The 27,532-nt window shown below is 48.6% G+C and overlaps 1 protein-coding gene across 5 annotated transcripts in view; it reads right to left on the bottom strand.

Annotated features, from left to right (window-relative positions):
• Positions 1–27,532, bottom strand: part of TSPAN9 (tetraspanin 9) — a 224,063-nt gene that overhangs the window by 155,780 nt on the left and 40,751 nt on the right. The window contains exon 2 of one of the 5 annotated variants that reach the window (XM_068166085.1): positions 1,956–2,055. The exons of the other annotated variants lie outside the window; for them this stretch is intronic. The gene's annotated coding sequence lies outside the window, so the exon portion shown is untranslated. The remainder of the gene's footprint in view (positions 1–1,955; positions 2,056–27,532) is intronic. 5 annotated transcript variants of the gene reach the window in all.

Genomic DNA, 27,532 nt, shown 5'->3' with positions numbered 1-27,532 from the left:
GAAGTCATTGTGCCCTGTACTCTGCACTGGTTAGGCCACACCTTGAGTCCTGTGTCCAGTTCTGGGCCCCTCAGTTTAAGAAGGACATTGAGAGACTTGAAGGTGTCCAGAGAAGGGCAACAAGGCTGGGGAGAGGCCTTGAGCACAGCCCTGTGAGGAGAGGCTGAGGGAGCTGGGGTTGCTTAGCCTGGAGAAGAGGAGGCTCAGGGGAGACCTCATTGCCCTCTACAACTACCTGAAGGGAGGTTGTAGCCAGGAAGGGGTTGGTCTCTTCTCCCAGGCAACCAGCACCAGAACAAGAGGACACAGTCTCAAGCTGTGCCAGGGGAAGTTTAGGCTGGAGGTGAGGAGAAAGTTCTTCACCGAGCAAGTTGGTAGGCATTTGGAATGTGCTGCCCAGGGAGGTGGTGGAGTCATTGACCGTGGAGGTGTTGAAGAGGGGATTGGATGTGGCACTTGGTGCCATGGTCTAGTCATGAGGTCTGTGGTGACAGGTTGGACTCGATGATCCTCGAGGTCTCTTCCAGCATTAGTTATACTGTGATACTGTGATCTCTCACACTTGAAGCCTACAATGCTCAACTCTAATTGAGACAGGGACTGTGTTAGATCACCAGTGAACAATTGTCACTTTCTCCATATACTCTTGCTCATGCTTTTGCTTGAGCACAAGTTCAGGTGAACACCACTATGAAGGAAATTAAGCAAATAACTTCCAATTATAGGCTACCTGATTTATTAAGGAGCTAGTACTAGGGAAAGCACCTTGAGACAGCAGAAGCACTCAACAGAGTGGACAACAAGAGGACACAGTCTCAGGCTGTGCCAGGGGAGGTTTAGGTTGGATGTTAGGAAGAAGTTCTACACAGAGAGAGTGATTGCCCATTGGAATGGGCTGCCTGGGGAGGTAGTGGAGTCACCATCACTGGAGGTGTTCAGGAGGAGACTTGATGGGGTGCTTGGTGCCATGGGTTAGTTGGTTGGGTGGTGTTGGATGATAGGTTTGACACGATGATCTTGAAGGTCTCTTCCAACCTGGTCTGGTCTGGTCTGGTCTATTCTATTCTATTCTATTCTAACAAGTTGTCCTTAGACTCTGAGGAGAGTCAGAAGGAACACATAACTCATGAACAAGAAGGGACATTCAAAACAATGTCACCATACCCTCACACACAATGACAGCTTAGGCAAGAGTGTTTGCAGGGGGGGAAAAAAAAGGCAGAAGAAAAGGAAAGGGGTGGGAAAAAGAAGACCAAAGAAAGAAGTATTTCCTGGTCAGATTAGCTGAGGAAACATGGCAAGTGGAGAGATGCTAACTCCTTCATAACTGCCAAACCCAACACCACCAGCAAGCTACAGCTGCAGGGGGGAAAAGAGCAGGAGATTTATTTAGATTTATAAATGTGCCTTGTCTCCCAAGGAGGGGGACATGGTCCTGCATGTCTGCTTTCCATCTAAGATAGTGGTTTGTCAAAGACTACACAGCAGGAGTTCTCAAGCTCATGAGCTGCTCACACTACAGGCCCTCAGAGACACCACTGGCACAGACTGGCAACAAATGAACACAGAGATGGAAAATCTGCGGAGCACAGAGACAGGAAAATGACACAGGAGAAGGTGATTAAAATCAAATCACAGATGCTGAGGCCACCACTGAAACTTGATAGTGGAGACTAACTTCTCTGTGAGGGAAAGGAAGCTTCTGATGAGCAGAAAATTCCTTTCTAAATTCTTATGGAGTTGAACAGAGTAAGAGAGCTGATAAGGAACTCCTCATTGTTAGCTGGCATGCAGGAGGGGGGTGGATGGGCTTTAAGGAGGGCAGGATTAGAGAGATAACCTTTGCATAGATAGGAGGCACCAGAACGTTTCTGTGAACTACTTCTGTCATTCTTAGACAGATAACCTTTGTATAGAGAGAAGACATCAGAACTCTCTGTGAGATATTAACACACCTCTCTCACTTGAGATGGATGACTTCTTTCTTCTATAAGCTTGCACAGATCCCTCTGAAGGCACACAGATCTTTACAAGCTGTTCCACCTGTGCCCAGTGCTGAAATAGAAACATAATGCAAGAAACTTACTGAGTCTCTTGGCTTCCTCTAAGTCAATGTCTCCAAGGAAGAGCTAGCTCCTTATCAGAGTGCAGCTTGCTTATAAATATCCTGCTGCACAGCTAACAGCTGCCAAGCCCAAAGGAGAAAGAACCAACACAGAGGACAGCCCCTCAGCAAACACCAATGTTATAGAGCCCATAATCAGAAAAGGCAGAGATGAGTACTGGGACTGTGGAACTGCTTGCCTACAATCCACAACAGCACCACGACACCTGTGGAAAAGTTGAGAGTGATTAATCTTTGCTTTTCTAGGCCCCAGGAAATCATATGCTGAGATCCACAACTAAAGGGCATTCCAACTGAAAATTCACTCACTCTAAACACTGGGAGCCACCACTCCCAGCCCACTGCAGCTACAGTCATGCAATCACAGGCTTATTTTCTCCATGAAAATAAAGTGGCTCCCCCAGCCCTTGAGTAGCTTCCTCTGAGGAGAAAGTAGCAGCATGTACAACCTACCCATGTACCATGGTAGGATACAGTTCCTGCAAGGAAGAGGGCTGGGGCTCCACAGCCAACTCCTCTCCTTGAAACCCAACATGATCCTTACATTTTCCACAGAGGTTTTTTGCAATGCATAGCAGAATTCCCCACATAGCCATGACCCTACTAATCACATTCCTTCTTTCTTAGTTGTGTTACTTGAGACCAAGGTCACTCTGCAAGTCAAATGGCTAAGCACTTACAATTACAGTGGGACCTGCACTGTCACATGGGCTGTTATTCAACACCAAGTGTCCTGGGGGGAAAAAAAAGAGTCTAAAACTAGGCAGGCAGAAAGTTTTCTGAACCTCATGGTGCCAAACTCCCATGCATTACACTGGAGAAAAGGCAACCTTCCTCTTTCCCTCAAACAAGTGCTCTGAAAATGTTAACTGCTGTATCAATACAACAAGGTCACTGCAGGCTGTGTTCAGAGCAGGGTTTACACAGCACACACTGTTGAAATTAACTACAATTAATCAGTAAAAAGCAAACCAGATGTGTCCTGGCTGTACAATGCAGTACACTGCTTTTGACAGTGGGGTGGTACCTCAGGGAGCTGAAAAGTGTCATCACATTACATCCAGATGAAGTCATACCTTCATCCCCTTGTTGCCATACCTTCACAGAATCACTCACAGCCAAGCAGGGCTCAACAACCTTAGCATAGTCTTCTGTGCAAAAGCAGAATGGATATCCACTCAACAGGAAGCAGTGCCCCAGTTCCAGCTCTGACATATGCTGTATGCCACACTCACAGCTGGGAGACAGTAGAGATGTCCTGGAACTGCTCCCCAGGAGAGCAGTGCAGAAAGAGAAGCACTACCTCCCACAGCTCTGAGCTGCCAGACCTCAGAAAACTTGCAGAAATACCTACTCACTGTCCAGGGTGATACTCTTCACCTGAGCAGCTTGTGCAACACATGCACCTAAAAGCCTCCAAGGCTGGAGGTTCTGTACCTTCTTCAGTCCATGGCAAGGCTGTCCTTACCCCCATTTTAGACCAACCATGGTGAGCTGCTTTTGCTTCTTACTTCTTGTATCATAGTATCAGTCAGGGCTGGAAGGGACCACAAGGATCATCCAGTTCCAACCCCCCTGCCATGGGCAGGGACACCCCACACTACATCAGCCTGGCCACAGCCTCAGCCAGCCTGGCCTTAAACACCTCCAGGGACAGGGCCTCAACCACCTCCCTGGACAACCCATTCCAGGGTCTCACCACTCTCATGGGGAAGAACCTCCTCCTCACATCTAGCCTGAATCTCCCCACCTCCAGCTTCATTCCATTCCCCCTAGTCCTATCACTCCCTGAGATCCTGAGCAGTCCCTCCCCAGCCTTCCTGTAGCCCCCTTCAGATACTGGAAGGCCACAATGAGGTCACCTGGGAGCCTTCTCTTCTGCAGACTGAACAGCCCCAACTCCTTCAGTCTGTCCTCACAGGAGAGGTGCTCCAGCCCTCTGCTCATCCTCCTGGCCCTTCTCTGGACACCTTCCAGCACCTCCAGATCCCTCTTGCAATAGGGGCTCCAGAACTGGACACAGTACTCCAGGTGGGGTCTCACCAGTGCTTAACTTCTGCAGCCTCAGGAATGTTAGAATAAACCTTTATTAGAATAAACCAAACCAGGTTGGAAGAGACCTTCAAGATCATCGTGTCCAACCCATGTTCTTTCAGTCTCCTCCTTAGAACATAAAACCAGGAGAGCTGATTCCCACAACTGCTTTTACTATGTTTGCTTTTGTAACATCTTATTGTACAAAACCAGTATTGTGTTTGCAGAAAGTCTACTTGGAGCCCAGCTCTCCTTCACAGTCTGCTCTGAAACACACACAGGCAGCTTTTTGTACATGTAAGCTCAAAGGAATTCAGTCTCCTGGGTCTCCTTCTACCTTAGCAGCTCTGCTGGCACTGCAAACAGGGACGAAGCAGAGAAGCTGCATCTCTACCAGAAGCCGCTACTGGCTCAGGCCTGGAGGGTAACTCGTTTCACACAGCCCACCAGAAAGCTGTCAGGTGGCAACAGCCTTCAGGTTTTAATTTGATGGATACCTTACTTCATGGGATTCTGCTGAACATGGCAATGCAGAGATTGCTTGCTGCAAGTGTCTTTTGCAGTCTGCTACTGAAACCTTGCTGGAAATCCAGCCTCTCCCCCAGTCTCCCACAACAGCTAAAAATTGTGCTCCAGCACATTCTTTACAATGCTGTGAACAACTTGGGGGTAGTTGCTGCCTTTTAAATGAGTGCCATGTAATTTTCAACACATAGTAAAACACCATAGTAACAGAATGAATCATAAGATAGCTCAGATTGGAAGGGACCCACAAGGATTATCAAATCCAAGTCTCAGTCAGGCACCTTGTCCTAATATTCAAGCTGAATTCTCCCTGATGCAGCTTCATTCCATTGCCTCATGTCGTGTTCCTGGTCAGCACGGGCAGGAGATCAGCACCAAGATTACACTGTCCCAGGCAGAGAATCCAGCAGTAGCTCTTGTTAAATTTCATACAGCTGGTGACTACCCAGCTCTTGGGTCTATTCAGATCTTTCTTTAAGGCCTCTACCCTGGAGGGAGTCCACAGCTCCTCCTAGATTAGTGTTGTTTGCAAACTTAAGCTCATGAGTGGCTGGAGTACAGCCAGGCAGAGAGGGACCTGGGGGTGCTGGTCAATGGTAGGCTGAACATGAGCCTGCAGTGTGCCCAGGCAGCCAGGAGGGCCAATGGCATCCTGGCCTGCATCAGGAACAGTGTGGCCAGCAGGAGCAGGGAGGTCATTCTGCCCCTGTACACTGCACTGGTTAGGCCACACCTTGAGTCCTGTGTCCAGTTCTGGGATCCTCAGTTTAGGAAGGAGGTTGACTTGCTGGAAGGTGTCCAGAGAAGGGCAACAAAGCTGGGGAGGGGTTTGGAACACAGCCCTATGAGGAGAGGCTGAGGGAGCTGTGGTTGCTTAGCCTGGAGAAGAGGAGGCTCAGGGGAGACCTTCTTGCTCTCTACAACTACCTGAAGGGAGGTTGTATACAGGCAGAGGTTGGTCTCTTCTCCCAGGCAACCAGCACCAGAACAAGAGGACACAGTCTCAGGCTCCACCAGGGGAGGTTTAGGCTGGAGGTTAGGAAGTTCTATACAGAGAGAGTGATTGCCCATTGGAATGTGCTGCCTGGGGAGGTGGTGGAGTCACCATCACTGGAGGTGTTCAGGAGGAGACTTGATGGGGTGCTTGGTGCCATGGGTTAGTTGTTTAGGTGGTGTTGTATTGGTTGATGGGTTGGACACGATGATCTTGAAGGTCTCTTCCAACCTGGTCTATTCTGTTCTGTTCTATTCTATTCTATTCTATTCTATTCTATTCTATTCTATTCTATTCTATTCTATTCTATTCTATTCTATTCTATTCTATTCTATTCTATTCTATTCTATTCTATTCTATTCTATTCTATTCTATTCTAAGATTACACTGTCCCAGGTAGAGAATCCAGCAGTAGCTCTTGCTAAATTTCATACAGCTGGTGACTACCCAGCTCTTGGGTCTATTCAGATCTTTCTTGAAGGCCTTGAGGGAGTCCACAGCTCCTCCCAGCTTAGTGGTCCTTTCAAATGTAAGTTCATGTATGTTCAATTCCTCCATCCAGATCATTTATAGAGATGTTAAACAGCACTGGCCCTAACATTGAGCCCTGCCAAACCCCACTGGTCACCAGCCTGCTGTAACCCCATTCATTAGAACCCTTTCACAGAACCACAGAATGTCAGGGGCTGGAACGGACCTTGAGGGCTCATCCAGTCCAACCCCCCTGCCAGAGCAGGATCACCTAGAGCAGGTCACACAGGAATGCATCCAGATGGGGTTTGAATATCTCCAGAGAGGGAGACTCCACAACCCCCCTGGGCAGCCTGTTCCAGTGCTCATCACCCTCACAGTGAAATAATTCTTCCTCCTGTTTCCTGTGCCTCAGCTTCCCCCCACTGCCCCTTGTCCTGTCACTGGGCCATTTGAGCCCAACTGATCAGCCAGTGGCTCCCCAGGGTATGCAGGGCGTTTATCCAGAAGGATACTGTGAGAGACAGCGAAATCCAAGCCTGCCACATCAGCTAGATGGGTGACCCAGTCAGAAGAAGAGTTTAGTTAAGCAGGATTTTCCTCTCATAAACCTGTGCTGGCTATGGCCAAGGACTACATTGCCTCCCAATGTAAACCAGATACACCTGCAAGTGTAAGATGGAATCACTACAGAATTCAAAGCTATGACAACTTCTAAGATGTAAAATATTTCCAAGCTATCAAAATATTTTTAATTAAACAAGCATGTGCAACTATTCCAGGTTGGCTGCAGAATAAAGCTGGGGGATAGCACATTTGAGAGCAGCAGTACTTTCTAGGAAGCTACTGCTCTCATTCCAGCCTTAACAACGACTTCCTTTTCATGACAGCACATCACAGTATCACCAAGGTTGGAAGAGACCTCAAAGATCATCCAGTCCAACCTGTCACCACAGACCTCATGGCTAGACCATGGCACCAAGTGCCACATCCAATCCCCTCTTGAACACCTCCAGGGATGGGGACTCCACCACCTCCCTGGGCAGCACATTACAATGACCAATGACTCTCTCTGTGAAGAACTTTCTCCTCACCTCCAGCCTAAACTTCCCCTGGCACAGCTTGAGACTGTGTCCTCTTGTTCTGGTGCTGCTTGCCTGGGAGAAGAGACCAACCCCCTCCTGGCTACAACCTCCCTTCAGGGAGTTGGAGAGAGCAATGAGGTCACCCCTGAGTCTCCTCTTCTCCAGGCTAAGCAACCCCAGCTCCCTCAGCCTCTCCTCACAGGGCTGTGCTCAAGGCCTCTCCCCAGCCTTGTTGCCCTTCTCTGGACACCTTCAAGTCTCTCAATGTCCTTCCTAAACTGAGGAGCCCAGAACTGGACACAGGACTCAAGGTGTGGCCTAACCAATGCAGAGCACAGGGGCACTATGACCTCCCTGCTCCTGCTGGCCACACTATTCCTAATGCAGGCCAGGATGCCATTGGCCTTCTTGGCCACCTGGGCACACTGCTGGCTCATGTTTAGATGGCTGTCAATCAGCACCCCCAGGTCCCTTTCTGTTTGGGAGCTCTCCAGCCACTCTGACTGCAAGCTTGGTTTCTTCCTCTCTACAAAACCTCCTTGACACAAAGGGACACCCCCCATGTTTGTAAATGAACACAGTGACTAACAAATACACTCAACCACACTAGAGGTACCTGGACCTAATGCTCATCTGAATGCATTTGGCACCACTAACGTAGCCTCATGTAACCATGTAAGAAGTCTGAATTGTTTTACCTCACTTCCAGACTCCAAGCCACATAGGATTTTGCATAATCCTGAATTGAATATTACACCAGCAAATCAGTGATTTTGGAGGGTTTCATGTAATGCAAACCACATGGAAATGAAATTTCTCAATCCATGGACCATTCATTCTATGCTGAGAAGCAGTAAAACCCATTTGCCTATTTCCCCTTCTCCCAGCTAAAATGAACACTTTCCCCCAGAGGATAGCTACTAAATTAATAATGCAAACAAGATCCAAACAGATCTCTGCAGCTTTAGTGAGGTGATCATAAAGCTGGCAATTTAAAACTGCACTACAAAAAGTATTTTGCTTAACCTATTTATTTTGCTGCCTCTAATACAGCAGAGTTCTAAGTGTGCTTTTCATTGTGGCTCTTTCCTCCTTACATTTCTCACACAATTCAGGAAGTGTTGAAACTACATTTAAAAGAAATTAAATATAGGCACCTCGGACTGACAGCTTACTGCCAAAGGAAAGTCACAGGACAGATCTGAAGCCACTGCTCTCACACTACCCAAACAGTCTTTTGATGCCAGATCTGAGTTTCTGTTGTTATGAGTGGGGGAAAAGTGGAAATAATCTTCCAAGCTTTCTTAAACTAGTGCAGAAGGCAGGGAGAAAATGAAGTACTTTATTTGTACACCTCTGTCCCCAGCCTGTAGCTCTGCATGGGGTTGCTGTGGCCAAAGTGCAGCCCCCAGCACTTGGACTTGTTAAATGCCATCCTGTTGGACTTTGCCCATCTGTCCAGCCTGTCAAGGTCCCTCTGCAGAGCCCTTCTGCCCTCTAACAGATCAACTCCTGCTCCCAGCTTGGTGTCATCTGCAAGCTAATGGTGGACTCAATCCCCTCATCCAGATCATCAATTGATTGAATATTGAACAGGATGGGGCCCAGCCCTGATCCATTGGGGACACCACTAGTGCCTGGCTGCCAGTTGGATGTGGCACCGTTCACCACCACTCTCTGGGCTCAAATCAGCTGAAACAACTCTAGGGCAGATTCTGTACAGCTTTTCAGTGGTTCCCCAAGTCCTTGTGTCCCTTGCAGGTCCCACAAACCCCATGCATTAAGAGGAAAGACAAGCTCACTCTCAGTCAAACAGAAGTCAGATTCCCTACAGCAGAAAGATGCCTTCACAGAGGTCCTGCTGACACAGAGGAGAAGCTGGTGTCCAGAAAGGATACACTGAAGCAGACATTCTTGGTTTCAACCCAAATACCAGCCATTTGCTATACTGCTATGGTACTATGTGCATACACAAACCCCTATTGATTTGCTACTTCTGAGCACCATGCACCAGAAACAATTATTCTGCCCCTCCCCAGTCACTATTTTAAATGATTACAGTATCACAGCATCACTAAGGTTGGAAGAGACCTCAAAGATCATCAAGTCCAACCTGTCACCCAACACCTCATGGCTAACTCAACCATGGCTTCAAGAGCCACATCCAATCCCCTCTTCACAGTCTCACAGTATCACCAAGGTTGGAAGAGACCTCAAAGATCAAGTCCAACCTGTCACCACAGACCTCATGACTAGACCATGGCACCAAGTGCCACATCCAATCCCCTCTTGAACACCTCCAGGGATGGGGACTCCACCACCTCCCTGGGCAGCACATTCCAGTGGCCAATTACTCTCTCAGTGAAGAACTTTCTCCTCACCTCGAGTCTAAACCTCCCCTGGCACAGCTTGAGACTGTGTCCTCTTGTTCTGCTGCTGCTTGCCTGGGAGAAGAGACCAATCCCCACCTGACTACAACCTCCCTTCAGGGAGTTGTGGAGAGCAATGAGGTCTCCCCTGAGCCTCCTCTTCTCCAGGCTAAACAATCCCAATTACAGCAGGTTTAGCAGTGAGTCAGCTCAGACCAGACTGCTGCCCATGCTCTTACACAGACAGCAGCAGAAGTTACAGCCACAGAGATCTCACTACCAACATTTGTATGAACTGTTTCATCATGCAAGGACATTCTGGGAAAAGGTAAAACCAATACATTCTCTCACAGAGAAGCACTGCCAGTTCCAGTGTTCTCAGCTGTGACTTGACAGCATCTCATCTTCTTGGGCAGGGTTCTTCTTTTCATTAGCTTAATACAGCAGCAGGATTTGATCTTAAACAATAGACTGAAGTAAAATTTAGTCATTCATTTTCTTAAATGGGTCTTCACTGTCAGCACCCTGTAATTATCTTAGTGTATGAGCTTGGCAGTTCAGACTAAAAGGCTTAAATTTATGCAATCTTGCAGCACCTTTGGCATAAATTATACAGTCCTAGAGATCTCTCATCATTCAGCCTGTACAAAACCTGGCAGCTCTGGAAAATGCCCTGTCTTACAGACTACCCAGCAGAAGATTTGTTATATTTATAACACTCCTACCATCCAGTACTATGCAATTAGAATCAATACAGTATCACAGTATCACCAAGGTTGGAAGAGACCTCAAAGATCATCAAGTCCAACCTGTCACCACAGACCTCATGACTAAACCATGGCACCAAGTGCCACATCCAATCCCCTCTTCAACACCTCCAGGGATGGGGACTCCACCACCTCCCTAGGCAGCACATTCCAATGGCTAACAACTCTCTCAGTGAAGAACTTTCTCCTCACCTCCAGCCTAAACTTTCCCTGGCACAGCTTGAGACTGTGTCCTCTTGTTCTGGTGCTGCTTGCCTGGGAGAAGAGACCAACCCCTTCCTGGCTACAACCTCCCTTCAGGTAGTTGTAGAGAGCAATGAGGTCACCCCTGAGCCTCCTCTTCTCCAGGCTAAGCAACCCCAGCTCCCTCAGCCTCTCCTCACAGGGCTGTGCTCAAGGCCTCTCCCCAGCCTTGTTGCCCTTCTCTGGACACCTTCAAGTCTCTCAATGTCCTTCTTAAACTGAGGGGCCCAGAACTGGACACAGGACTCAAGGTGTGGCCTAACCAGTGCAGAGTACAGGGCACAATGACTTCCCTGCTCCTGCTGGCCACACTGTTTGTTTGTTGTTTTGTTTTGGAATCTTTTGTGTGTGGGTGGGTTTGGTTTTGGGGTTGGGTGGGGTTGGGGGAGTGTTGTTTTGGTTTGGTTTTTTGGTTGGTTTGTTTGGGTTTTTTGTTGGTGGCAAAGGAGGGAGTGGGGAGGAGCAGGGCACTGTTTGGTTTTTTTGGTTTGGGTTCATTGGTTGGTTTTGAGCAGTCTTACTTTCGCAGGACTTTACCACACCCATCACCACATACCAATCCTTAACAACACTGAAAAGCCTCCAAAAGCCATCAGAGGTTTAAGCTAATATCCATGATGATACTCATCATCATACCTGAAGGGAGGTTGTAGCCAGGAAGGGGTTGGTCTCTTCTCCCAGGCAACCAGCACCAGAACAAGAGGACACAGTCTCAAGCTGTGCCAGGGGAAGTTTAGGATGGAGGTGAAGAGAAAGTTCTTCCCAGAGACAGTTGTTAGCCATTGGAATGTGCTGCCCAGGGAGGTGGTGGAGTCCCCATCCCTGGAGGTGTTTAGGAGGGGATTGGATGAGGCACTTGGTGCCATGGTTTAGCTGATTAAATGGTGTTGGATGATAGGTTGGACTTGATGATCTCAAAAGTCTTTCCCAACCTGGTTAATTCTATTCTATCCCTGGAGGTGTTCAAGAGGGGACTGGATGTGGCACTTGGTGCCATGGTCTAGTCATGAGGTCTGTGGTGACAGGTTGGACGCAATTTCGTGAAGCGTTCCATATTTTTTTCCAGCCAACATGGATTCAGGAAGGGCAGATCCTGCCTCTCCAACCTGATCTCCTTCTATGATCAGGTGACCCGCCTGGTGGATGTGGGGAGGCCTGTGGATGTGGTCTACCTAGACTTCAGCAAGGCCTTTGACACCGTCCCCCACAGCAAACTGCTGACTAAGCTGTCAGCCCGTGCCTTGGACCACTACACTCTGTGCTGGGTTAGGAACTGGCTGGAGGCTGAGCCCAGAGAGTGGTCGTGAACGGTGCCACATCCAGCTGGCAGCCAGGCACCAGTGGTGTCCCCCAGGGATCAGTGCTGGGCCCTGTGCTCTTCAACATATTCGTTGATGATCTGGATGAAGGGGTAGAGTCAGTCATCAGCAAGTTTGCAGATGACACAAAGTTAGGGGCAGATGTTAGTCAGTTAGAGGGTAGAAAGGCTCTGCAGAGGGACCTCGACCGACTGGACAGATGGGCAGAGTCCAATGGGATGGCTTTCAACAAGGCCAAGTGCCAGGGGCTGCACTTTGGCCACGGCAATCCCATGCAGAGCTACAGGCTGGGGTCGGAGTGGCTGAGAGCTCCCAAACAGAGAGGGACCTGGGTGTGCTGATCGACAGCCACCTGAATATGAGCCAGCAGTGTGCCCAGGTGGCCAGGAGGGCCAATAGCATCCTGGCCTGCATTAGGAATAGTGTGGCCAGCAGGAGCAGGGAGGTCATAGTGCCCCTGTACTCTGCTCTGGTTAGGCTGCACCTTGAGTACTGTGTCCAGTTCTGGGCTCCTCAGTTTAAGAAGGACATTGAAACACTTGAGTGTGTCCAGAGAAGGGCAACAAGGCTGGGGAGAGGCCTTGAACACAAGCCCTATGAGGAGAGGCTGAGGGAGCTGGGATTGTTTAGCCTGGAGAAGAGGAGGCTCAGGGGTGACCTCATTGCCCTCTACAACTACCTGAAAGGTGGTTGTAGCCAGGAGGGGGTTGGCCTCTTCTCCCAGGCAACCAGCACCAGAACAAGGGGACACAGTCTCAAGCTGCGCCAGGGGAGGTTCAGACTCGAGGTGAGGAGGAAGTTCTTCACCGAGCGAGTCATTCGTCATTGGAACGGGTTGCCCAGGGAGGTGGTTGAGTCATCGACCCTGGAGGCATTCAAGGGGAGATTGGACGTGGCACTTGGTGCCATGGTCTAGTCATGGGGTCTGTGTTGATAGGTTGGACTCGATGATCCTCAAGGTCCTTTCCAACCTAAGTGATACTGTGAGACTGTGATACTGTGACTCGATGATCCTCAAGGTCTCTTCCAACCTTGGTGATGCTGTGATACTGTGCTGTGATAGTGCTGTCATCAACTACCTAGCACTTCTCAGAGGTTTTTGAGACTGGAGAGTGAAGAGATGATCTGGGAGTTTCAAGAAAGAGATGAACCCGCAAAATGTAAACTATAAACTGCTCAGGTCAAAACAGAAACCTCAAACCCCAAGCAGAATGTGCATTGGCGGTGGTCCACCCTTTGTTTGCTTAAAGCTCTGAAATGCATATTTAAGGTCAGCTTGTAAAACTCCTTTATCCACAAGCTTGTCAAAAAATCCTCCAAATATATATTTAAAAAAAAAAGGAAATGTATTCAAATCTCTGCTTTCAAGGGCAGAAGTTGGAAAATGTTAGCCTAAAACATAGAGCTCTACTGAGGGAGTTCATTATCTCATCCATTTTAAATCAAAAGGAACGAGGTTGTAGCCAGGTGGGGGTTGGTCTCTTCTCCCAGGCAACCAGCACCAGAACAAGAGGACACAGTCTCAAGCTGTGCCAGGGGAGGTTTAGGCTGGATGGTAGGAAGAAGTTCCTCATAGAGAGAGAGATTGGCCATTGGGATGTGCTGCCCAGGGAGGTGGTAGAGTCACCATCACTGGAGGTGTTTAGGAAGAGCCTGGGTGAGGCACTTGGTGCCATGGTTTAGTTGATCAGATGGTGTTGGGTGATAGGTTGTACTTGATGATCTCAAAGGTCTTTTCCAACCTGGTTAATTCTATTCTATTCTATTCTATTCTATTCTATTCTATTCTATTCTATTCTATTCTATTCTATTCTATTCTATTCTATTCTATTCTATTCCATTCCATTCCATTCCATTCCATTCTACTCCATTCCATTCTATTTCATTCTATTCTATTCTATTCCATTCCATTCTAACCTATTCTATTCTAACCTATTCTATGAGGAGTAACTTGGGATGAGACAAAAATAGAGAAGTAAGACTAAGTTTTAAACACAATCTCAAGGTTACAAACATGTACAACTATTTTCTACTTAAACTGGACACTGTTTATGGTACATCAAATGCAACAACTTTTGACATCAACTTTCACAAATGAAAACTTCACATTTGGGGAGGAAAAACAGCTTTTGCATGAGATTCAAGCACTAAGAGGACACAGTCTCAAGCTGCACCAGAGGAGGTTTAAGCTGGAGGTTAGGAAGAAGTTCTACACAGAGAGAGTGATTGCCCATTGGAATGGGCTGCCTGGAGAGGTGGTGGAGTCACCATCACTGGAGGTGTTCAGGAGGAGACTTGATGGGGTGCTTGGTGCCATGGGTTAGCTGATTAGGTGGTGTTGGATTGGTTGATAGGTTGGACACAATGATCTTGAAGGTCTCTTCCAACCTGGTCTGGTCTATCCTATTCTATTCTATTCTAAACCTTAATAGAACTCTTGTGGGGAACCAAGAAAGAAACTAGTGCTGCAATAATGCTATTTTAAATGTAGAACATTTCCCTTAACCTCCACAAGGATACAACACCACTGTGTACCTTTAAAACAAGACAGGAAATGGGTATTTCAGCATCTGCTCCTTTCCCCAAATGGCACTGATCCATCATCATGCCCTCAGTTATTCTTAGAGGCAACCCTCAAAATAAGGCAGGCATTAAAGCCCCTGAGAGTGACAGGAAACCCAGCAGAGCAAGAAATCTTGCACAGTTATTTACAGATATTTTCCTGTGAGAAAAGAATGCCAAGAATGCATCTTGAACACTCACAAATCCACTGGAATATATGGGTCTGCCTGGCATGGAAAGCAGGTTTGGAGGGGGGTTCAGTGAGGCTAGAAATTCAAGCTCTAGCTTGTAATCAGAAAGATCCTGCTGCAGAAATGTGAACCAGCACACAAAACCATGGTCTGTAACACAGAACTCTGCTGGGAAGAGACACAGCCAGGAGGAGCATCTGAAATCTCTGACTACTTAAAACAAAAACCCCACCAATGACTTTTTCTGCAGGGACCTATTCCTAAGTGAGTGACAAGGACAAAAATCAACATTTCTTTCTTCTCCTCTCCTTGTGAATGGCACTGCAGAGCATCTGTGCAACCCCTCCATCAGGGTGCTGACAGGGTGTAAGCTAAACTGAGAGAAATCTCCAACTGATAGAGTCTATATATATATTTGAAAGGTACACTCATGGAAAAGAAATGAGGACAAGTGAATTTGAAAAGAACATTCTCCAGAATGCCTGTTCAGCTCTTTCAGGAAACAATCATTCAGAATGTTTAGGCAACAATTTAAGTGAAGCAATTACCAGCTACTAAGGTTTGTCAAGGAGGAAGGCACATGCAGTTGGGTTCCACAGGAGATCCAGCTCATAGCCTCCATACAGACAAGAATTTCACCATCAGCTGTACAAATGAGGAGTTCAGTACAACGTGGGAAGCCTAAGGATCAGTGCTGGGCCCTGTGCTCTTTAACATCTTTACTGATGATCTGAATAAGGGCATTCAGTCCATCAGCAGTAAATTTGCAGATGATACCAAGTTGGGAGCAGATGTTGGTCAGTTAGAAGGCAGAAGGGCTCTGCAGAGGGACCTGGACAGGCTGGACAGATGGGCAGAATCCAAGGGCAGGAGATTGAACACATCCAAGTGCCAGGTTCTGCACATTGGCCACAGCAACCCCAGGCAGTGCTACAGGCTGGGGTCACAGTGGCTGGAGAGCAGCCAGGCAGAGATGGACCTGGGGGTGCTGGTTGATGGTAGGCTGAACATGAGCCTGCAGTGTGCCCAGGCAGCCAAGAGGGCCAAGGGCATCCTGGCCTGCATCAGGAACAGTGTGGCCAGCAGGAGCAGGGAGGTCATTCTGCCCCTGTACACTGCACTGGTTAGGCCACACCTTGAGTCCTGTGTCCAGTTCTGGGCCCCTCAGTTTAGGAAGGAGGTTGACTTGCTGGAACGAGTCCAGAGAAGGGCAATGAAATTGCTGAGGGGCTTGGAACACAGCCCTGTGAGGAGAGGCTGAGGGAGCTGGGGTTGCTTAGCCTGGAGAAGAGGAGACTCAGGGCTGACCTTATTGCTCTCTACAACTCCCTGAAGGGAGGTTGTAGACAGGCAGAGTTTGGTCTCTTCTCCCAGGCAAGTACCACCAGAACCAGAGGACACAGTCTCAGGCTGTGCCAGGGGAGGTTTAGGCTGGAGGTTAGGAAGAAGTTCTACACAGAGAGAGTGATTGCCCATTGGAATGTGCTGCCCAGGGAGGTGGTGGAGTCACCATCACTGGAGGTGTTCAGGAGGAGACTTGATGGGGTGCTTGGTGCCATGGGTTAGTTGTTTAGGTGGTGTTGGATTGGTTGATGGGTTGGACTCGATGATCTTGAAGGTCTCTTCCAACCTGGTCTGGTCTGGTCTGGTCTAGTCTATTCTATTCTATTCTATTCTACTTCCCTGCTGCGCCAGCATAGCAGAGGCATGCATGCTATTCTCCCATGACACCTCCACACCCCTCAGACACATCACTAGACAGTGCTGATTTTCCAGACTACCAGTGGTTCTCCCAAGAACAGGCACAAATGCACCCCACTATACAGAGGCTGCTACATGGATCAGCCAAGGAGCAGTTCAGGCTCTTGGAGAAGAAAACAACATTAAAAATTGTTTATGCAGCAAACAAGCAAATAAATAATGGAAATGAAGAAACAGACCTGGGGATTAGTCAGGAGTATTTGTGTCAGGGGAAAGCAGACAGGACTTGATTAGACTTGTAAGATGTAAGTCCATAAAAACCATTGTTAACAGAATGAAAAGTTAATTCCCCAAGCCCAAGGCAAGGTTGGAATTAGCCTCCAACACCTGTCTGTAGACTAGCACTCACAGAGTTTAAATGCACTGTTTAAAGCCAACTCCAACACAACCTCTAGGTCAAGAAACATAAAGCAAAAATGCACCTTCAGAATTGCTTACTGTGAACACAAGCAATAGCAGGTGCAGTTTTCAACTGAAAGTGTTCAACACCAGGTGGAGCAGGGCTGAAAATTCAGTCCTGAATGGAGCTTATCAAAATGCTGGAGCATGTCCAGAGAAGGGAAACGAAGTTGAGGAGGGATTTGGAACACAGCCCTGTGAGGAGAGGCTGAGGGAGCTGGGGTTGCTTAGCCTGGAGAAGAGGAGGCTCAGGGGTGACCTCATTGCTCTCTACAACTACCTGAAGGGAGGTTGTAGACAGGCAGAGGTTGGTCTCTTCTCCCAGGCAATCAGCACCAGAACAAGAGGACACAGTCTCAAGCTGCACCAGGGCAGGTTTAGGCTGGAGGTTAGGAAGAAGTTCTACACAGAGAGAGTGATTGCCCATTGGAATGTGCTGCCCAGGGAGGTGGTGGAGTCACCATCATTGGAGGTGTTCAGGAGGAGATTTGATGGGGTGCTTGGTGCCATGGGTTAGTTGGCTGGGTGGTGCTGGATGACAGGTTGGACATGATGATCTTGAAGGTCTCTTCCAACCTGGTCTATTCTATTCTATAATAATATGGCAAACAAGTCATAGACTGCTGAAGGGAGCAGAAGTATGAAACAGAAACATCCACCCAAGACAGTCATGAAGCCATGATTATTTACAACAAAACCAGCCAGAACCAAGCTGGCCCTTGGATCTGAATTAGGAGCTACTGAATTAAGAGATACTGCTAAGCTTGCAGAAGGAGTCCTGCCTTGTAATTGCAGAAAGAGCAAGGGCATTGTGAGAGCTCTGTTGGGAAGCCCAGCTAAATGCAAAACAGGCATGAGGCAGCCATGAAGATGGTGGACAAGAACAACTTCACAACACTGATTTAAAACACACTCATTTACACAAATCTGAAAATCAGCTGAAGAGAAGCCACAAATACAGAAAACACAAAGTGTGGGCAATGGTTTCCTACTGGCAGGTAACAGGCTAAACCATCTAATGTATGATGCAACTGTGACAGTCAGTGAGAGACATGGCACTGAAACTGCCAGAAGGACCAACCATGCTGGCAGCCAGGTTAGATCAATTACTGATAGTGCAGTGCAAAGGCATCTGAAAAGCAGAGCACAGGAACAAAAAGGTTTAACCATTTTCTAGCAGTAAGTCAGCACATCTCACCCTTCTTCATTTTTGCAGCTGACGTGCCTCTCACTGAGGAATTCAGCCTCTCAGCATTCCAAGGTGCAAGTACTGCTTTGGCTGTAGGTCCCCTCACAGCAACACCCATGCAAAACAAACTACATTTCCCTTAGCACAGAAACGGTGCTGAGGGCGAGTGTGGTGTTTGGACATGATGAAACTCTAACAGCTGCATCAGACTGGAGGGTGGAGAGGAAAAAAAGTAGAAAGGGGATACGGAGGGAGATACTGGAGGGAAACTAATGGCTCGATCCAACCATCTTAAGACAAGGAGCACCTTTGCAACACCTTATACTTTACCAGTTACAGCAGAAATAGTAGTAGCCCACAAATAAATTACCTAGAATTGTTCTCATCAAGCCTATCAGGTCATCATCCATCACATCATGAATCATCTCCATATCAGGACATGAACACACCGATGATAAGTAGCAGAAGAACGAATGCAAGCATCAATCACTGTCATAGCCCACACAGAGAGACCCCAATAGCTAAGAACTCTTGAAGAAGAGTCACACAGGGAGAGACTGAGGAAAAATAAACTCAATTTCTTCTGCTCTGACACAGGAATGATTACTACCCAAAGCTGGTGTCTACTTATTCACCTTCCTGCAGATGGTGACAGTGTGGTTATGTGACAATAAACACAGAGGAGTACAGAGAGGTAATGGCAGGTGGTGGAACCCCTGTGACACCTTGTGCAGCTACTCCCAGGGCCATCACTGGAGAATGATCTTCCCCTCAAAGGCTTTTCTGCACAAAAACATAGGAGCACAAAGGCAGTCCTGTTAGGGTTGTCTCGAGACAGCCATCTGCCCCACTGCCCAGGTACCATGCCTGCCAGACAAGGCAACTGAAGGGGCGCTCAGGGTCACCTTACAGGCTAAGGGGGTTTGCTGCCCAAGAATGGGTTGTCCAGGGAGGTGGTTGAGGCCCCATCCCTGGAGGTGTTTAAGGCCAGGCTGGATGAGGCTGTGGCCAGGCTGATCTAGTGTGGGGTGTCCCTGCCCATGGCAGGGGGGTTGGAACTAGATGATCCTTGTGGTCCCTTCCAACCCTGACTGATGCTATGATGCTATGAGTTTTGGATCACACAAGAATTATTAAAGGAGGTTTACTGTAGGAAACAAAGGTAGGAGAACTTTAAAACCCAGGTGATTTAGGGGGAACAAAAATGGACACTAGAAGCAGGTAAAATGGGCCAGTTATGTGTGACGAGGTGTGCTGCCTGGAGCGGGACTACAGGCCTTAACGCTGCTGTATCCCTGCTGCCAGCAACTGCAGTGAGGCAGAAACTGCCAGCAACTCTCAAGCAACTACTAGCTAAGCAGAGTGGCTTGGCAAGCAGGTACATGTGTGTCTCTGGGAATAAAGCATCTGGTGGAATTAGCTTCTGGAGGGATCAGGGTGGTCCTGGCAGTCCTGGCCAAGACTGAGGTCTGGAGGTCAGCTGGAAGGCTGCTGCTGGATGGACTCTAGATCCAGTGCTAACTGCTGGGGTTCCACAACACAGAGGGGGCAGGAGTGGGAGGCTGTTTGTGTATGTCTGGGAGCAAAGGGGTCTATAGCAAAACCAGGAGTGTAACTGTAGCCTTGAGGACTCCTATGTCCTGGCTGGGATCCAGGGGCCAGATACTCAGTAGACAGTATCTAAACACAGGTCCTGGAGGGATCACCACCACACATATGCATGTTTTCCACTAATGAACCCTGGTGCTGTTTGCATCTCTGTTGAGTGCCAAGTGTTTCTGTGTTGACCAACCATGTGTCTAGATGGGTGTCACACATGCCTGCTTTTGCATGCAGGGAATACATGCCCAGCCTCACCTGTGGCTGCTCCTAGAGGGACAGAGTGGCAGCAGCCACATCTTTCTCAGGTTAGCAGATCTGACAGTCCTCTAACAACCACCAGACTTCTTAAATTCCCATATAGAAAGTATCAGGAAGAAGTCAAAGCACATGCCCTGTACAGGCAGTGACCAGCATGGGTTCACATATTTCCTGCAAGTCTGACAAGGTCATCAAAGGCATCACAGGCAAATGGTTAAGTTTCCGTTCTGCCTTTCACAGAAGTGACAGAACAGCTCATACCCTGACAAGGAGACAATTCCAATGTATTCCCATGCCAATCTGTCAACATATTTTAGTAGGAATAGAGAAAACCATCATCTACTGGGGCAGGGTGGGAACAGGTAGAAGATGGAACAAGCATCTCTGGCTGCTTTGTGAATAGAACAGAATAGACCAGGTTGGAAGAGACCTTCAAGATCATCGTGTCCAACCCATCAACCAATCCAACACCACCTAAACAACTAACCCATGGCACCAAGCACCCCAGCAAGTCTCCTCCTGAACACCTCCAGTGATGGTGACTCCACCACCTCCCCAGGCAGCACATTCCAATGGGCAATCACTCTCCCTGGGAAGAACTTCTTCCTAACATCCAACCTAAACCTCCTAAGACTGTGTCCTCTTGTTCTGGTGCTGGCTGCCTGGGAGAAGAGACCAACATCCGCCTGGCTACAACCTCCCTTCAGGGAGTTGTAGAGAGCAAGAAGGTCACCCCTGAGCCTCCTCTTCTCCAGGCTATACAATCCACTCTTGCAGGCTATGGAAAAACAGGCTGAAACTAGAGTACCAGCAGCGACATTTGTTCTTTGCTCTGCAGAGCCCAGGAGAAGAGTAATGCACACATGTTCTGTACTGCCACTCCTTTGTCTTTGATCAGATTTAATTACACTGTCAGACTATTCTGTCCTGTCACATACATACCCTTATGCTATATGAATGTACACAACACCCATCTGTGTGCTGCTCTGCATCTTGGACCCCTGCATGCTCCACATCAGACAATGAGCTGGCAGGAATGGGGGCAGATATTAACTCACTGAACAAAGAGTTTGGTGAGACATGAAGATAGCCAGTGAGACTTCTTGCCAGTCTGAAGGCTTCAAAAGAAGGCTCCAGAGGAGCCATTGTCTCTCACAATACAGCTTTGTTCAGTGCTTATGTGGATTTTTGTGGGGCAATTCTCTTTTTTTTGGTGTCACTAAAACAAAGCATACATCAAAATGCTTTACTGTCATTAGATAATAGGAAACAGAAGCAAGAGGCACAGAGAGAGCCAATGTCTCTGGTGAGTTTGGATGTAAGAGAGGAATTCTCTGAAATAGACAGATACAGAGATTTCAGCAGTGCACAGGCGGCAGCTGTTGCTCTGATGTAACTAGACTGGGCTGGAGCCCTGAAGAAGTGGAATGAGAGCAGTGGAAGAGCAAGGCAAAGGGAATCAGAGTCCCTTCTGAACCAGCAGGTTATTACAAGTTGCAGAGGTGGTGGAAATAAAGCAGAGTAATTCTCACAAGAATGTCAGCATCTTGTTTGTACAGACCAAAGCTTGTTCAGAAGCTGTCAGACCAGAAGCTGTGACAATGGACTATGTGAAACAAAAGCACAAAATGCTGAGGGTACAGACAGTAACTCCTCTGTCCCACATGGACACCCTTTTCCTGCCCACTACTTACACAATGTTTAACAGCAAAACCTAATCTCAAGTAGCTGGCTGCATGAGAGCCAATTTCATTCTGCCAAGTTCAATCCATTTTCCAAGCAGTATCCTGACTAGCAGATGAGAATATTGAAAGGAGAGACCAATAAAACTACTGTGGCAACCTCATCAAGTGGTTCAAAGAACCAGGAACAGAATTCCCCCACCCCCTTTTGCCCTGGATATGGACACATTTTCAATCAACACACTCCTCCCCAGCCCAGGCTCCTAGCAAAATGCTCTTTGAAGACTTTTAACCACTCTTCTCCTTGTTCCTTCCCTGCCAGTTTCTGGAGTTCTCAAGACACCCAAGTGAGAGTCAGTTGACTGCCATCTGCTGAGCTGTCCAGCGCTCACTCTAGCAAATGAACATCAATCAGAGTGCGAATCCCACTCCCGCGCTGCAGTGGGATAGGAATGCACAGCTGTTACTGCATCTTAGGTTGGAGAGACATCAGAAACCTGACAGTCATGACCACCACAAGCACATGCTGAAACTCTGACCTACTCAGGTCCTCACTGTGGTGAAGGCACATAATGCCCAGATACTGAATCTTGTCCCAGCATGTGGGCAAGTTCCCCCTTCTCCAGGAGGAAGACAAAAGCCAAGGCATTAGCCAGGCCAGCACGCACCCAGCGCATGCAGTGCTGGTGCTGACACCAAGTATGGCATAATTCTAGCTTCACACTTTCCATAGGCTGAAGCCAGTTGTTTATGAGAGTGCCCATTGGTCATGCCCAGCCTTGAGGAATCTATAAGTATCACCCCAGTTGGTAAACAAGTTGCCCCCCCCCCCCTTTTCACTTTGTCTCTGTGCTTGCTCGAGAGATCAACTCTCGAGCTGCAGCCTTTGCCATTGAGCTTATTGTTGTTAGCTTCTGTTATACATGCACGCATACTGAAAGCCTCTGCATCATGAGAAGCACAGAGGGAGGACCTTAGCAATGCTGAGGAGCCCAGCGTCGCTACAGCCAGTCGTACCGACCGGGAGAGCCCACCGTGCCACTGGAGGACTGGACCGACCCCGAGGGTAAGATCTGCCCAGTTGCCAGGGAGAAGAGACTTGATCAATACCGAGTCCACGTATGCCTAGCCCCGCCGTAGCGGGAGAGGAGCCGCCGAGTGCCGCTCTGAGCCCTGTGAATCTCAGGGAAGACTAAGGCATTGTTCGTGCCTATACTGCACCAAACCTGGGACCGCTCCGAGCGTCCCGCTGCTCCTTTAAGCTCAGTAAATGAGAATCCGCCACCTAATGCAGCCGCATTCTCTCCCCGAGGCTGTTTGCATCAGCCCCGAGAATCGCCGTGGTTGGGCCGACCCCCGTAGCTTTGCCTGCTGCCACGCCGTCCGAGCCCACCTACCGGCAACCGTCGTCCCACCCTGCCGTGTGAGCCGACTTTGAGGGCCGACCCCATGGACCGACCCCGACCAGGACTGATCCCTGTTGTCTGGAGGGAATCGAACATCTTCCACGTGTTTTCCATCCACTAGCACTCAGTTCAAAGTATCCACATCTAGCAGAGTAAGTGCTGACGCATAGGAAGATTGTAATATTGCTGTGTATAGCCAGAAGCCGCCCGCGTCCCGCCGAGTCACCATCTAGTGGCCAAGCAGCAGAACCACATCCTTTGTTATATAAATATAGAAATAGTCTGTAACTAGTTCAATTAAGTTCTAATCATAACACTAAGCCACCTGTGGAATCTATTTCACAAACGTGCACTAGAACGCCTTCTTTATCACACACTTTGGGATCTGCAGTTCTACACAACAGCAAAGCTTTTGTCCTGGCTGTCTTTGGATTAAAGATCAGCCTACAGAGAACAATGAGCTAAAAAAAGAGGAGAAAACAGTGGTTAACAATGAAAAGTGTAAGCACTGCTACCACCTCAGCAGGCCACACTGCACTGCCTTTTGTCTTTTTCCAAGAATGCTTTGGCAGTTCCCTGTTCCAGCTGTAGTGAGCAGGAAGCTGATGCAGCATCTTCACTGCTGACAAACAGCTTGAATTTCGAGGCAGTGGTACAGCAATGTACATCTACACTGTATGGTGGAGAACCAAACACAAAGCACTTACAGAAATGAGCCCTTTGGCTAGAGGGCAGGAGTTACACAAGGAAGAGAAATGCTGCACCTCAGATCAAAAGCTCAGCAGTATCCCCAGGGCACTGCTGGATACTGTTGTCACTACAGACTACCTCCACTTCTGCAGCAACCTGTGAAATTATTGCACCTCCACTAAGCCCAAGTTCAGTTCTGGTTTGAGTTCAATAGAAAATTCCTTTATCATATCTCAGACTAATTGGCCTGGATGGTCAACAATTTAACACAGGACTGAGATGTGGACTGTACATCACACCACATTGTCCCAGCAACTGCAGTCATTATTATTACATCAAGGATCTCAACTTGGAGCTGCATTCACAGTATCAGAGTGTCACCAAGGTTGGAAGAGACCTCAAAGATCATCCAGTCCAACCTGGCACCACAGACCTCATGACCAGACCATGGCACCAAGTGCCACATCCAATCCCCTCTTCAACACCTCCAGGGATGGGGACTCCACCACCTCCTTGGGCAGCACATTCCAATGGCTAACAGCTCTCTCTGGGAAGAACTTTCTCCTCACCTCCAGCCTTAACTTCCCCTGGCACAGCTTGAGACTGTGTCCTCTTGTTCTGGTGCTGGTGGCTAGAGAGAAGAGACCAACCCCTTCCTGGCTACAACCTCCCTTCAGGTAGTTGTAGAGAGCAATGAGGTCTCCCCTGAGCCTCCTCTTCTCCAGGCTAAGCAACCCCAGCTCCCTCAGCCTCTCCTCACAGGGCTGTGCTCAAGGCCTCTCCCCAGCCTTGTTGCCCTTCTCTGGACACCTTCAAGTCTCTCAATGTCCTTCTTGAACTGAGGGGCCCAGAACTGGACACAGGACTCAAGGTGTGGCCTAACCAGTGCAGAGCACAGGGCACAATGACTTCCCTGCTCCTGCTGGCCACACTGTTCCTGACGCAGGCCAGGATGCCATTGGCCTTCTTGGCCACTCCCACATACCAGCGATCCTCAAGGCTGTCCCTTTGCCCACAATTTCCTTTAACAATACTTTAGAGAAGGAACAAACTGTGAGAATCTGGAAGTTCCAGCTCTGACAAGCTCTAGCGGCTGCAGGGGCAGAGCACAACTCTGACCACAGAGCACTACTGCAGCAAGCACTGCCCCCAGCAGGCTGAGGGAGGCTCTCCCAATCCCACCCCTACAGAGATTTATACTATCACAGCAGAAAAAAATCAGCTTGCCACTGCCTAGCTTTGCACTTAAACTGATTTAATGTACAGCCCCAGCAAGAAGGTTACTGATTATCTCTACAAAGACTCACACTAAATCAACTGCCACACTGAGCTCCCTCATGGCTATCACAGCACATCGGCAGTGCGTGCACAGCATCATGCTCTCCTGTTTGTCACTCTTAGTGTTCCAGTTTGATTCAGCATGATTAACATTGCCAAGCTGGAATCTCCCCCTTGTTGCACACCAGTTCCTGAAGCATCCCTCAGGTGGTTGGCATGGTGACACTGACATGCAGACATCGTACCAGGTGACATATGCTCCAGGCTGCACACATCTCCTGGCTTTCCTGTTCACCTGTAGAAACCTCAAGTTCTCCTCCCACAAAAAAATTCCTTCCTTCCAGTCTCACATAATCTGAGATACTTCTTTAAATCTTTTTCTCAGGCTGCCTTACATGCCTGAGTAATGAGTCCCTCCCAGTGTTACTTACCTGGTTTAGACTTACTTTATCGACACTGTGGACTTCACACATGCAAGGAAAGAAATGATGAATGGTGTGGCAGGTTAGGCTGGGTGCCTCCTGCTGCTGCCACACAAGTTACACCTCTGGTGCCCAGAGGGTCCAACCCAGTGAGTGGACACAGGGAGCTGTGTATTTCATACCCATAATGTCCTGTGCCTTATAAATCCATCTGCACAGTCTCTCTCTTCCTCTTTCTTCCCTCTCTGCTCCCATGGGAGATGCTCCCTATCAAGTAGCACAGGGGGAGTATCTCAAGGGCTCTTAGGCCTGGCTAGGCCTAATGCCAGAAGGAGAAGGGGTTGGGGCAGTCTCAGACCTGGCCAGCTGAGACTAACCTAGCAGTGCAGGGGAAGAAAAAGCCCTGGGGGTTTTGGGTGTACCCTCAGGTGGGGAGAAGGGAAGTGCTGGGAGGCTCTTGGGTGTGCTGTAAGGGGATTCTGTATGCTTTGGCACCTCTTTTGTCACCGTGCTTGTAGTCCTCTGTTCTCTGCTTTCCCATTCACACTTTCCATCACTTCTGCAATCCATTTGTGTGAGTCTCATTTTTCTGCCCCAGTGGGAGGCAAGAGAGGATCTGCCTGGCCTCAAACTGGGACAAATGGCCAGACTGCAATTTAATTATGACAGAATCTGAAGAAAGTACAATGAGCAGCATGTGCAATATAACCTGGGCCATTCACAGAAAGTCTTGGTAACTCTTACAACCTGTTTTCCCCAAGCCAGACATCAAAGTATTGAACTTAATGAAAAACTACCTGCAACTCTTGCAACTCTTTTATAGTCCTGTTCCTGTTCCCTCCAGCTACACAGAACACTGAGAGAAGGCAGGGCCTGACATTTTAATCAAAACCAGCATCCTGCTAAGTTTGAACCTTCCCTTGTCTATCCAGCCTTTGAAGGCCTATGCATGTTCCCACTCTACTGTAGGCAAGTTTGCTGAGGACACAACTGAAAGGAGTGGCTGACACACCAGAAAGCTGTGCTGCCATTCAGTGAGACCTGGACAGGCTGGAGAGTTGGGTGAGGAGAAACTGAATGAAATACAAGGACAAGAGGCTAGAGTCCTGCATTTGGGAAAGAACAACCCTGTGGACCAATACAGGTTAGGGACTGACCTGCTGGAGAGCAGCACAGGGGAAAGGGACCTGGGGGTCCTGGTGGACAGAAGGATGATCATGAGCCAGCAATGTGCTCTTGTGGCCAGGAAGGCCAAGGCCATTTGGGGGTGTATTAGAAGGGCTGTGGTTAGCAGGTCAAGAGAGGTTCTCCTTCCCTTCTACTTTGCCCTGGTGAGGCCACATGCTGGGCACCAAAACAGACAGTGATGGTTTGACATCTCTATTATATTTCAAAAGTCATGGCAATCTGGGGCAGTCCCCACAGACTGGAAAAGGGGAAACATTGCCCCCATCTTCAAAAAGGGCAAGAAGGAGGAACCAGGGAACTCCAGGCCAGTCAGTCTCACCTCTGTGTCCGGAAATATCATGGAGCAGATCCTCCTGGAGTCACTACTCGCTCAAAAGAATAGTGAAGAGGTGATTGGGAACAGTCAGCATGGCTTTGCCAAGGGCAAATCCTGCCTGACCAACCTGGTGGCCTTCTATGAGCAGGTGACAAAATTAATAGCTGAGGGGAGAGCAGCTGATGTCATTTACCTGGAGCTGAGCAAAGCCTTCCACACTGTCCCACACCACATCCTGGTCTCCAAACTGGTGACACATGGGTGTGATGGGTGACCACTAGATGGATAAGGAACTGGCTTGATGGCTGCACCCAAAGAGTGGCTGTCCATGGCTCCATGTCCCAGTGGAGGCCAGGGACAAGCAGAGTCCCTCAGGGATCAGTCCTGGAACCAGGCTTGTTCAACATCTTTGTGGGTGCCATGGACAGTGGCATTGAGTGCACCCTCAGCAGGTTTGCTGATGACACCAAGCTGTGTGGTGCAGCAGACAGCTGGAGGGAAGGGATCCATCCAGAGGGACCTGGACAGGCTGGAGAGGTGGGCACAAGCCAACCTCAGAAGGTTCAACAAGAGCAAGTGCAGGGTCCTGCAGCTGGGTCGAGGCAATCCCAGGCACAAATCCAGGCTGGGCAGGGACTGGCTGGAAAGCAGCCCTG

The sequence above is a fragment of the Melanerpes formicivorus genome, unplaced genomic scaffold (genome assembly GCF_026170545.1).
Source record: "Melanerpes formicivorus ecotype bairdi unplaced genomic scaffold, bMelFor1.0.p_v2 SCAF_96, whole genome shotgun sequence".
Taxonomy (NCBI): domain Eukaryota; kingdom Metazoa; phylum Chordata; class Aves; order Piciformes; family Picidae; genus Melanerpes; species Melanerpes formicivorus.
The sequence above is the reverse complement of the archived record's forward strand: the minus strand, read 5'-3'. Positions and strand labels throughout refer to the sequence as shown.